Raw genomic sequence first — 14,232 nt, forward strand, 5'->3', positions numbered from 1 at the left:
TGTGATATAATTATTATTATTAGCCTTATCCATAGGAGAAACAGATAGCTCAGTAAGAATAAAAACATTTTGATAGACACAGAGCTAAAAAATAGAATCGTGAAAATTCAAAGTCGGATATGCTTAGTTTTCATTACTCCAACTGAGACGTAATGAATTAGGTAATGATTAGTAAAAGATTATTAGTAGTAATAATTGGAAGTAATAATTAGTAAAAGGGGAGAAATATAGAGAGGATCAGAAAAAGGGAGACATTAATAAAATCAATGTTTTTCCTAACAGATGCTTAAATTGGGAGCTCAGAGAAAGCTATTAAACAAGTACATCAAAGAAATACTAGTCATAAAGTACCTGTAACAGAATATGAAAGAGTTTAATAATAATGTAAAAATAACATGGGTAATAATATGGATAGTTGCAGCACTTGATGATTTTCAATAATTTTAACTTCCAGGGTAATCCTGTTAGGACATATTAAAAAACCTGTGTTTGAATTGATTTTGTGCCCTAATTGCTCTGGCCAATACCTCCAGTACTGTGTTGAATAGGACTGGCAAGAGTGGGCACCCTCGTCTTGTTCCTAGTCTCAGAGGGATGGCTTTCAGTTTTTTGCCATTGAGTACGATGTTGGCTGTGGGTTTGTCATAATGGCCTTTATTATGTTGAAGTACTTTTCTTCAATACTGATTTTATTGAGAATTTTTATCCCATTTGCAACAACATGGATGGAGCTGGAGGGAATTACGCTAAGCAAAATAAGCCAGACTGAGAAAGACAAACACCAGATGATTTCACTCATATGTGGAATATGAACAAGAACATGGACAAAGAAAACAGTTCAGTGGTGACCAGGGGAAGGAGGGTGGTGTGGGCACAGGAGGTGTGGTGACAGACAAGAAATAATGTACAACTGAAATTTCACAATAATGTAAACTATTGTGAATCTCAATTTAAAAAGGTCTGTTTGGGTAAGTCTGGCCAATTTTTAAATGGTAAAATAAATATTTGAGTGTAAAGGAAATGCAGAACTCAAAGAGTTAAATATAATGAAAGTGTTTTCACAAATATTGGAGTAAGGACCATGAGAAAGTATTGAAGACCACTGCCTCATGAGCAATAGACCAGAATGATAATTGCAGCAAATACAAAACTCTGGTTTTGAAAATCATCCAGATAGACAGATCAACTTTTTATGGTTTGTACAATGATAAATGAGTTGAAGGAATTGTAAATTATAAATGATGCATTCCCTGTATGTATCCTTAAGGAAAATGAAATTAAGGAAGGCGCTTTTGATTTCTCTTCTGTTTAGTTTTCCTATAGTCATGTTTCTTCCGTTATATCAGACAGATTTAGGAAAGCATCAACTCATTTTTTGGACTTAATGTCAAGTGATAAAACAGCAGATAGATTGAATTTTTAATCAAAAAGTGGGATAATGATAAAAAATAATAAACAAGATTTTTCTGTGTTGGATAAATGTATAGAACAATATTCAGGGTTTATAGGTTAAACTTAGGAGCTGGATGAAAAAAGAAATGTGAAAAGCATAACATTGGCAGATAAACATGGACTTAAAAGTCTTGCTGAGGAGAAGCTTTGGAACATGGATTATAGTTGACAGTGGTCTGTATTCCTAAATTCCTGATAACCATGGTGACAAAGATTAGACAATTTCCTAGAGTGGTGGTGCAACTCAATTACTTTTCTTATCATCTTTTGGAAGCTTCATCATTTTATGTTCTATGTCCTATGACTATTCTATTGTGGTCTGCGAACCACTTCATTGTCTGATCGTTATGCGCAGCAAACTGTGCTAACAACTTGTATCAACTCGTCCTCATCTTATGGGAAATGGATTACTGGATTAGTTTCTTAATATAGTTTGAGGAACAGATCAAAGTTCATTCGATGGTATTTGGATATCCAATTGTTTCAGTAGCATTTGCTGAACACTATGCTATTTCCACTGAATCATCAGCGAAGAACTCTACGAGAGAAAAACAGAAAAACCAGGGAAGACAAAAACCTAATATTTAGAATACAAATATAAATATAATTGCTATACCTCTCAGTAGAACAGATCCAAGTATTTCTTGCTTGCTATCCTATAAATAATGACAATTAGTATTGTTAGGGGGAACATAAAATCTTAGGTAACCTCTTTGTACAATAGTGTAAGTTTCCGCTACTATGGCTGGTTTAGGCCATTTGTCTAAGAGGGTTCCTTTGGGTTACCCTTTGAAAGGCTTCCTTTACTTCCTTGTTCCTCAAGGTATAGATAATGGGATTCAGAGCAGGTGTTACAATGGTGTACATGAGGGCAGTGGCTTTGTCTGTTTCTGGAGTGTGTGCCATCTTAAGTAGGAGATAAGTGAACAAGGCAGTGCCGCAGAACAGAGAAACAACCAGGATATGAATGAGAAGAACAATGTGTCTGCCAGCTGCTGAAGGGATTCTCAAGATGGTCACAAGAATGTGTGTATTGGAGCACAGGATGAGGACACAGTGACTCATAATGAAGAGCACAGAGACTGCGAACATCACAATCTCATTGTAGGAGGTATCAACACAGGCTAGTTTCACTACAGGCATGATGTTACAAAAAAAGTGCTGAATCTTTCCTGTTCCACAGAAAGGCAGAGAGAAGACCCAGGTGGTCTGGGCTGACTCCACCACCACCCCGTGGTCCAACATGCTGCAGCCAATTTCAAACACACATGAGGGTCCATGAGAGTTTAATGCAGCGCGTAACAAAGCTATAAAGCGGTCGTAAGCCATGGCTACTAGCAGGCAGCATTTTGTCAGTCCCAAGATGGTAAATATGTACATCTGAGCTGCACAGCCTCCACACTTATGATCTCGGTCTCCGGCAGCATGTGAACCAGCATCAGAGGCACCACACTGGCAATGTGGCACATTTCTAGGAAGGAGAGTTTAACCAGGAAGAAATACATGGGGGTGTGCAGGGAAGGGATGGCCCAGATCAGGCAGATGATGATGAGGTTTCCTCCCACAGTAAACAAGCAAATGATTAAGAACACAAGGAACAGCACAGGTTGTAACTCTGCTAGAGAGGAAAAAGCCACAAATGTGAATTTGGTGCAAAGGCACTGTTTTCCACTCCTTGTAGACTCAGAACTGGACATCTGCAGAGACGAGAAAGAGGGGCAAATAACATAAGGAATCCAGTCACCTAGCATAGGTCTCTATCAAACCTCAGAGAAAGGAGCTTTCCTAACATCAGTGGTCTGACACAAGAACCTAGACACTTAGATTCCTTTTGCTAAACCTTTCTAAATAACTGCCCAATGAAAATGGATGCAATATTCCTTCCTGATTTGGGCTTCTGGATCTTATGGTATTTTCACAGAAATTTAGAGAAAACATAACTTTAAGTTACATAATCTGTTTTTTTTTTTTTTTGTTTTTATCTTATTGATATTCTAATCTTATATACAGGCTATAACATAAGTAATGCATGAAAGCATTCTAATTGTAAAGGAGTGACATAAAACTTAAATGTATAGAGTAAAATATAAAGGTGCTCTATCCTGGTCTTCTCAATTCCACAACCTTCCTTAAAGCCACACTTAAGAGTTTGGAAGGGACTATATTTTCAGTCATTTTTCTATTCATTTTCATGCATATTTTTGCTCATTTATATTTGAATAGAATAAGCCAATGATTAGACAGCTAAAATCCATGAAAATCGAAAGGAATAGAATCTCCTTTCCACAACCTCAGGTAACTTTACAGGAAATTATCAGTAGGTAAACATACCTAGAAACACAAGGCAAATTTTCTTTTCCTTGTTGGACTTCTAGACTTCCTACGATTCCACATTACAACATGGTAATGGAATACGCAGTATTTCAATTCTGACTAGAGACCATACGGATTGCATCCACTGCACAGCTTAATTATATTTGTCTCAAGAGGAATTTGTTCAGAAACAACAACGAATGTTCAATGCAAATTTTGTTTTCATCTTTTGAATGCATTTTCCAGAGATCATGTATTGCTATTGGTTCCATCCCTTAAGTTTCAGTGTGTAACACTAAACGTTTCTATTGCATTCCTATCATGCAATTAATATAATTATTGCATTTTATGGGTGTTTGCCACAGCAATCCACTTTGAGCTCCTCAAATGGAAACAGACTTGTCAGATCTTTGTGATATTAACAGGCACAACACAGTATACAATAGTTTCCTTAAACTTCACAGATAGCATTCATTTTATTAATTATCTATGATTAAATTGTTAGAAACATACATAAATGACCTGATTAGGGAAATTGAAAATTTCCAATGGAATTATTTAAAATAATTTATAAACTTAAAAAGGTGAAAAAATGTTGCTTTGCAATGTCCTCAAGAAATGAAAATAATAAACATTATGAGTATGTGAAAAGAAGGAAATGAAAGACCCAGAAGAGAGAAAGAGGATCCCAAATCATTCTGGTTATTCTCCACATCTTCAAAGAACTTATTTTAAAGAATGTGAAGGTACTTGTTTCTACCGTCACTTTACATTGCTGAGAATGCAGGGTAATCCTTGGGGATAAAAAGCTGGTATAATTATAGATGTAATACGAAGCTCTTCCTCGTTAACAGTTCAGTGATTTTTAAGACATCTTTAAAAATTCTATACATTCGTATTTATAGAAGAGTATTTAGTAGCAAAATAAATACTAAACAATCAACCAAATAAGTAAACCAAGTTTTAAACACAAGCAACCAAAACCAAATCAAAGATTCTAATTACCTGTGTTAATAAATAAATAACTGGCCCAATACTTTGATTTTTCTCAATTCTTTTTAGACATTTAGTATGTTGGATCCCAACCAACTGTACAATTACTATCAACAAAGATATATACCAATTAGCTAATACATAAGATTTTCTGTCACATGCCAACGGGGAGAGTAGAAGCTATTCGAATGGCTATAGTAAAAAAAATACTGAAAAACAAATGTTGTTGAGGATGTGAAACACTGAAATTCTTATAAATTTATAACCAATTTTCAGAACAGTTTGATAGTTTCCTGTAAGTTTAAACATATCATGACCCTTTTACCCACAAATTCCACTCTTAGATGTTTAGCTAAGAGGAATGAAAATAAACATAAAATATACAACACACAAAGACACATACGAGAATGTTTACAAATGCTGTAGTCATCACAGTTTGAACCAGAAGCAACCCCGATATTCATCAACAATGGAATGGATAAACAGAATTTTGGTCTATTCATACAATGCCACTAAAAATAGGATGAACGACAGACTCACTCAACCTCATGGATGAACATTTACTTGAGTGAAAGAATGCAGACACAAAATGCCATATACTATATGATTTCATTTACTGGAATTCCTACAGTAGCAGAAACAAATCTATGGTGGTAAAATCAGAAAATGGGTGCCTTAGGGTGAGGGAAATTGACTGGAAAAGCCATGAGAAAACTCTATGGAATAATTAATTTTGTTTTTTGCCTGGTTGTATATAATTGTCAAAAACCACTAAACTGAGAATCTGAGTTCTGTATATTGTATTGTTTTTGTTTTTGTTTTTTGAGGAAGATTAGCCCTGAGCTAACTGCTGCCAATCCTCCTGTTTTTGCTGAGGAAGGCTGGCCCTGAGCTAACATCCATGCCCATCTTCCTCTACTTTATACGTGGGACGCCTACCTGGCTTTTGCCAAACCCTGCCACGTCCGCACCCAGTATCCGAGCTGGTGAACCCCAGTGCCTGAGAAGCAGAACGTGCAAACTTAACCGCTGGGGCACCAGGCTGGCCTTTATTATATTGTTTTTGTTTTGTTTTTTAAGATTTTATTTTTTTCCTTTTTCTCCCCAAAGACCCCCAGTACATAGTTGTATATTCTTCGTTGTGGGTTCTTCTAGTTGTGGCATGTGGGATGCTGCCTCAGCGTGGCTTGATGAGCAGTGCCATGTCCGCGCCCAGGATTCGAACCAACGAAACACTGGGCCGCCTGCAGCAGAGCGCACGAACTTAACCACTCGGCCAGGGGGCCAGCCCCTCTTTGACCTTATTTTTTAAAGAAATTTTCTAAATATTATTTTAATTTCCTCAAATCATGTGAGTTCCAAAAATTAACTTGTAGGTTAATAGACAAGTGTAGTAAGGTTATTACAAAGATACATCCCTTGGTTTAAAATATACAAATAATATTTTACACATCTTTAGTTTTTATATACTTTTAGTATTTACACACTACCTTTGGATGAATTTAATTGTGTTCACTATTCCCAAAGAGCCTGATATTCTCTGGATTAATTAATACATTTAAATTCTGAAACTGAAGTCTATGGACCAGACCCCAGACCAATGTAAGGTCATATTTTGTCTTTTTTCATGAGCCACTAAACTACTTCTCTTGCTGACATGTCTTTGTTCTTCACTCCTTCAAAATGAATTTCATCAAATGAGAATTACAAACAATGTACTCTTTTCGAGATGAGGGTTTTTGTCTATTTAACCTTTCAAACCTACTACTTAGCACAGTGCTTGCCACTTAGTAGGTGAACCAAAAAATCTACGGGAAAGGAATCATTAATTTATTTCCAGGCAAATCCAAAATTATAACACCATGAAAAATTTTCAGGTAAAATAATTAAGATGAATTACCCACAGGTAGGCAGAAATACATAGTCAGTGAATGCGTACGATATGACTGTAGGAATTGCTTGATAGGGAGCTGGACTACTCCAGAGTGGCAATTGGACACCACACAGTGAGCTGTATTTGATTTGATTTTTTTGTTGGTGGTGGTGGCGGGGGAGCTGGTATTCATTTAGGAACCGATAATGCGGAAGTAACTCCGTTGACATTTACCTCATCTTCAGATACCGGGATTTCCACGGTCTCCCTGATGAGACCTTATAAAACTTTTATTTAAAATTTTTAAAAACAAAGTAAAAACCTGATACATGATTCAGTAATGCACCATTTCTTCACTTGATTTTTCTTCTCCAATGTTAAAAATATATCCTTCAGTATGGTACATGGATATTTATTTGGTGCAGGTATGAACAAAGATGGATAGATGATTAAGATATATTTTATGTTATAACCTTTTTCTTTGAAATCGCTACAGATTTGTTTTACTCAATCTAAAGGTAGATGTATCCAATTGAAAATTTTACAAAAAGATTTTAAACTACCATTGTTATTTAGTTTACTTAGAAAATAAGGATTAAGGAATTTTCCTTTAATTTCTGCAAATGTGGGAAGCTTCTCTTTTTCTTTTCCATAGAGAGGTATATTAGGAAGTCATGAAGGTTCCTGTGTAGCTATTTGTTATGTCTCCGGTTCAGACTTAGGTTAACCTTAAACTCCTGGGGCCTTTTCAAGGCTTTTTGCCCTCCAAAGATTTCATTAGAATCTTTTGGAAGCATTCCCACTGTGCTAATTTTTAACTTTTTAAGTTTGTATTTGTTTATGAGTTGGTTCTACAACAAATATATTACAATAAAATAAAGACAGTGACTTCCACGGTTTTGTTAGCTTTACAAAACACTTCAAAGAATAGTGCTGTGTCTCCACCTTCTCAATGAAGATAGTCTCAGAAAATCCAAGGACAAAACATTTCAAGGATTAAAAAAGAAAGAAAAATCGCTTATTTCTTTATGACACTGACCATGTTGGATATAAGGTACTGCTTCCATGAAACAACACATGAATCTTGGTGCTGTTTACATTGTTCTGGTAAAACAAGTCAATAGCCCCACTATTGAAGGTATAAGACAACACTAAAAAACAGGCAATTGTCACCTTACCTTGATGTGTTTCATCGTTTAAAAAAGATCATTGTTAGGAAAATATATGTTTGAAATAATAAAATTTTTATAATGACAAAAAATGAAATTTAAAATCATATAAGTTTCAGGGCTGGCCCTGTTGCCTGGTGGTTAAGTTCAGTGTGCTCCACTTCAGCTCCCAGCTTATATTCCTGGGTGCAGAGCTACATTACTCATCAGTAGCCATGCAAAAGAGAAGATGATTGGCACAGATGTTAGCTCAGGGTGAATCTTCCTCAGGAAAAAAAAAAAATCATGTAAGTTTCAAGGGCATAATGCAAATTTCTCTTTTCTGTATTGGACCAAAACCTATCCCACAAAAAATACAAAAATTTTACAGGGAAAACTAAAATTTATATTCCTCATATAGTCTTAGCATATTCATAGTTGTAATCCCAAGGGATTTGACTAGCGTGCTCTATAGACCCATGACAAAATATCCGTTATTGAGAAACACTTATTGAATTGCAGTCATTATAACTTAAAGAAAATATAGCCACAAAAATTCTATATTCTCCCCTGTGAGACTAAAACAGTAGTTAAATTAACAGTAGTTCCTTTTAATATCCCAGGGGTCATTTCCCCAAGGGAAGTCACGTTTTTAAATATTATCGCTAAAATATATCAACCAGTACTGTCAATGCAAAGCAGGTCAGTCTGCTGAAGGTGTTCTCAATTCTGAAGATTTGTGATAATCGACAGATTTCAAGATCAGTTAAAAATTCTCACAGACTATTACTTCTATTTCAAAAAATCATTAAAATTCTAATTTAAAAAGAAGTATGAGTATTAATTTGGTAGAGATATATTCAGATATTTCTTTATGATTTATCTTGTTCCTCAATTTTTTTAAAAAACAGTTTTATCTGTGCATCTGTGTATAACAAAAACATTTTAAGAAAAATAACTATGGGACTCCTTATGTAAAAAGGGATAACTTTATGCTTTATTAAAATGGAAGAAAACAAAGAACAATAAGGCTCTCGCTCTGTCTAGAAAGCCATAGATTGCTAAGGAAAAGCATATTAAGGAAAGAATAGTTGTATATTTAAGAAATGCTGTGGATTATAATCATACAAAGTGTTTCTTTAATTCAATACTGAGGTTATTTTCTCTCCAATTTTTACTAATTTATATTTCTGGCTGTTAGAAGTGCTGTTGCAGTAAGAGAAATTCAGTGATGATCTCAGCTTCAGGTTGTGCTCCAAATACGATGATGCAATTGTGTCGAGCCATAATCATTTTTATGAGAAAATGTAATTGTGCGAAAGCTGGCACAATGAGAGATTAAGTGTATTTTCTCAGAAAAGGTGGAAGTAGGCCTGTCTAATGGGAAGTGAAAAAACTCTTTGGCCTCAACAGGACATAGTCCATTAAAATAGTGGGCTTAAGTAAACGCATTAAATTACCAAAATGCCATGCAATAAATTAAATAGTAGGTTCTCTAGAGCTATGTAGTAATCACGGCAGCTCAACCACAGTTTAAAAGCTTTTAAAAAAGACATCAGTGTAAATGTGTGGTAGTGATTGCACGTCACTGCTGGTGAACCTCCTTTTTCAGTAGGTTTTTTAGGCTATAGAAAGACTGAGAGGGATATTTGGAGGTACATTCTCTAACACTATAAACCTCGAGTACTTCAAAATTTCATTGAATTTAAATGTGTCAAGGCAAAGTAGAAAGCGTGCAACACTAATTATCAAAAAAATTTTTTAAATTGACAATTTTCTTGGGTAGCCTTATTTATGTTTCATTGTGGAGACCATGGATGGTGCACTACAAACCTTGATCACTCAAGGGTCAGCCATTCAACTCAGTGCTGCTGTCTGCCTCGTTAACATCAGAATTCTGAGGGATGGTGGTGGTGGAGTCAATTTAGGGATACATGAAAAATTGCTCGTCTGTTATTAAAATCTTGATATCTTCATCAGCTTTCCTATTTTTTGTTTTATTATCTAGACAAATGATGGAGTATTTTTAGAGCCTTAAGTTTAGAATTTTTGCAAAATGCGGGTAAGCATGATAATGCATATGAAGGTTTTTATATGCTTTGTTAAATATACCAGGAATAATGATGTTGTTGTTATTACTGATGATGAGAATAGTATAGAAGCAGGTTTTGCAACAGTGTTGAGAAAGTAATGATCACAATCACTGTCACGTCTGTCACCTATTATTCTGGGACTTCAAGGAGCACAGACAGCCTAGGATCATCAAATTTCCTTTCCTTTTGCTATTGATGATATTGGTTTGAGAACTACAGTAAGCAAAGTAGACAGATGAAATATTACCAAAGTATGTATCTTTAGAGTTAGAATTAAAACACAGAATCTTTCAAATGGGCCACTTGTTTCAGATTAAATCTATAGGTTGTGAGTTTTAATCTCCTTACTTTTAGATTAGAAATCTATTTTAAATATAACTTTGACTATAAAATAACCTAGTTAAGTTTTTTCTGAATTAAATTTGAAAAATTAATTATAGAATAATTGATCCAACATTTGAAAAAAATGAAACATTGTTCAGCTCAGCTCCAATGTAGCATTATGAATAATTGGTTTTCCAACATATGTTTCTGTTAGGTATGCTATCGCTAAGTGAGACCTGTACAGAAAATATTTATATAATTCTACTTTTGGTCAAAATATTTCACTCTAAATAAGATATAGTGTTTGAGTTCATAATAGTTGAATTAGTACTTTTATGACTGGACTTTTAGTGGACACACAATAGTAAGTGACTTGCTCTCGTTGCCAACCATGCTCTTTGGAGACTGACAGCCTGTTGAGATTTCAGCTAAACTACTCCGTAATATCACTGACTCAGTATCCATTTTGTGTGTCCAAGTGGCCTGCAGAGGCCTTGGACTGACATTAAGCTGTCCCTTGAGTGCATAACCTAAATAACAGCGCATAGAGTCACAGATAGACGTAAGTTCCTGATACGACTCCCTGACTGCCCTTGAGATAAACAGTCTCCCCTGCCTCCAAGGGCTTCCCCTTGTGCACCTCTTAGATAAACCCTGGTGGAAGCATACCCAGGCCTTGCTCTTTTGGGTTTGAATTGACCAATCTGGCTATAGCCAAGAATCCCCAAATTACTCCACCCTTTGCCCCTGATAAAGGCATGTGCCCCAAGTCCTGCCATGTTCTTTCTGCCTGCAACCTTCCCTCACTTCCCTATGTGGTTCCTCGAGGTGTGTCCTGTACCTCCTCCAGGACCTGTGAGAAATAAACTTCTCTATTTCACTTTCTCTTACAGTGTTTTGTTAAATCACAGGTCACCATCCTACATCCCTGGGCTCTACTAAACAAGCGTTAATTTAACAAAGTCTCAACACATTGGGAAGCAGAACTATTTTGATGGATGGGAAGTAAAAAGAGTGTTAGAAGCAGGACTTCCCTATTGCAAGTCAAATTTGTTCAGAAGTTTGTTTTCAAGCCCAACTCAAGTGATATGATTAGACTTATGTGCATAATAAGAAATGGAGGCCCAGTGAAGCGAAATTATGTTCAAGAGACAATATCAAAAATCACATAAATTAGCAATCTCATGAAGACTACAGGAAAGCACCAAAATCATAAGCATATGTTATATTTATGTATTTGTTTACTTATGTTTATATACTGAGTTTATCTCATATATACATATATATGTGTGTGCATGTATATGTATATAAATGTATATATGTATAATTATGGTGGATGGAATGGTGTAAAATGTACTCCATTCAGTACAAATATGTCATTTATATAATCAAAGATTAGAAAAGTCCAACTAGCTCATAATTTATCTTTTGCACTCTAGATTTCTTTTTAAAAATTATTAGATGATTCTATTTTAATTATCTGTCTAAACTCTTTATATTTAATCCTGAGAAATAGTATGCCTCTGATGAAGAACACGAGCTGTAGGCTATGACCACTGATGGAAGCAAAACTGCATCTAGATGATCAGCAATTAGTAGGATTCGTGCAAAATGTTTCTTTTCCCTTGATTTTATGTTATCATAAATGTTCTCTCTGCTTCAGAGAAGTAGAATGATATGACACTGAGAACAGAGACGCATTTATGGATTGTACTGATATTGTTGAGATTATATCTATATTCAAAGACTATCCTTTGATTCACATAGTTTGATTCTTAGAGAGAAACTAGTCTCAGACATGATTTGTGAAAACAACACCAGAGTCACTGAATTTGTTCTTCTCGGTTTTACAAACAACCCTGAGATGCAAGTTTCTCTTTTCGTTTTGTTCCTGCTCATCTACACAGCCACCTTGTTTGGCAACTTCCTTATTGTCACAGTTACCAGTGTGGATCCTGCCCTGCACACACCCATGTACTTCTTTCTCCGAAACCTATCACTTCTTGAAGTCTGTTTCACCTTAGTCATGGTGCCGAAGATGCTGGTAGATCTAGTGTCCCCAAGGAAAATCATCTCTTTTGTAGCCTGTGGTACCCAGATGTACTTCTTCTTCTTCTTTGGTAGCTCTGAATGTTCTCTCCTCTCTATGATGGCTTATGATGACTGTGTGGCCATCTGTAACCCTCTCCAGTATTCAGTCATAGTGAGTAGGCCCGTATGATGGTGGATAGCCATAGTCCTTTTGATGTCTAGAGTTCCTGTCTCTGTGCTACAGACAACTTAGATAATGGCCCTTCCTTTCTTTGGGTCAAACACTGTAGACCACTTTTTTTCTGATGGTCCCCCAGTGTTGAAACTAGTCATTCAGGATATGACCACATATGAAATCAAGCACCTGCTTCCACACTCCTATTTATTATGTTTCCCTTTTCCCTTATTTTGGTCTCCTACACCCGCATTAAGACAACCATCCTGAGGATTCCCTCTGCTACTTGTCACCAGAAGGCATTTTCCACTTGTTCATCACACTTCATTGTGGTATCCATTTTCTATGGAACAGCCAGCTTGACCTACCTACGGCCCAAATCCAACCAGTCCCCTGAAAGCAAGAAGCTAGTGTCATTGTCCTACACTGTCATCACTCCTATGTTAAACCCCATCATATACAGCCTAAGGAACAACGAAGTGAAGGGGGCAGTCAGGAGGACAATCACTTGAAAAGTCTTGCAGAAGTTAGATGTGGTATTAGTCCTATTGTGTAGAGTTTCTCTAAAGAAAGTAGGGACAGCAGAACCCAAGAATAATAGCTAAAAGGAGGAGAAGATTTGCTCTTATTTTTTCAGTGTCACTTACTATGGTGGGTGGCTCTAAGTATCTCAGAGTCACAGCAAGAAACATTTGGTACTTTCAGATTGGAATAATTGAGAAAATCTTTATGAGGGGACTATTTACAAATTGGGGAGTGGGGTCAGGCGATTGTCACACAGTTCATATGATGTAAATTCCATATCTCTTGACCTGAAAGGGCAAGGAGAAGAAGTATTAACTGAAACCTGGAAAATGCCAAAACTATGAGAAAAAGCCACCCACTAGGAGTTCTGTTCTTTAGTAGAGGAAGGCTGCCATCTCAGCCTTATTCTGCTTTGACTTTATCAAATCTACTGCTGGTGCCTGTTTTTTTTTTTTTTGAAGAAAATCAGCCCTGAGCTAACTGCTACCAATTCTCTTTTTACTGAGGAAGACTGGCCCTGAGCTAAATCCATGCCCATGTTCCTCTACTATATATGTGGGACTCCTACCACAGCATGGTGTGCCAACCGGTGCCATGTCTGGACCCAGGATCCTGGCCAGCGAACCCTGGGCCGCTGAAGCGGAACGTGAGAACTTAACCGCTGCGCCACCGGGCTGGCCCAGCTTGTGCCTCTTCTTGATCAAACCAATTTTGAGACAGAAGACAACAATGTCTGTTGATGCAGTTTATAAAGGTCAGCCTGCTGGGCATAGATCAGGATGGAAAAGGTTATGAAGGGTAAATGAAAATGTCCACCATAAATCACTACATATTTTGCAGCTAATATGATGTAAAGATCAATCATGTAATGTGTTTTAAGTGACTTTTTAAAAGACATCTTGAAAGGTGGAAATTTGTAGTTGCCAAGAATTCATGGTGCAAATTCTTTATATGAGTTGCTGGCTTAAATGAGCTTTTTAATAAAATTACCTTAGTATTAATATTTGGTGACATGATTCTGGACTTCTTTGATCATTGGCTAAAGAAGGTATTAATTTTTATTAATCAGCTATTAATTCTTAGAATTTACACAATTTTCAGATATTTGAGAAGATATAATTTATGTAAAATGATGATATGAAGATTAATTGTGGAATGAAACCTACAAACTTGGCAGTCGGATAATCACTAATTTGAATTCAGAATCCAATACTCAGAATCAATTTATTTATCTCCCATGAATCCCCATTTGGCGCAGGTTTATGGTAGTCTTGTGAGTGTTCACTGCAGTATTAGAATGTAATA

General features: G+C 36.1%; 2 pseudogenes; one reads left to right on the forward strand and one right to left on the reverse strand.

The window, feature by feature from the left end:
• Window positions 1–2,202: 2,202 nt before the first annotated feature.
• On the reverse strand, window positions 2,203–3,149 carry LOC124251454 (olfactory receptor 10A2-like; annotated as a pseudogene).
• An 8,845-nt stretch (window positions 3,150–11,994) lies between these two features.
• Window positions 11,995–12,914, forward strand: LOC124251462 (olfactory receptor 10A7-like; annotated as a pseudogene).
• Window positions 12,915–14,232: the final 1,318 nt, after the last annotated feature.

Source organism: Equus quagga, chromosome 1 (genome assembly GCF_021613505.1).
Source record: "Equus quagga isolate Etosha38 chromosome 1, UCLA_HA_Equagga_1.0, whole genome shotgun sequence".
NCBI classification, from domain to species: Eukaryota; Metazoa; Chordata; class Mammalia; order Perissodactyla; family Equidae; genus Equus; species Equus quagga.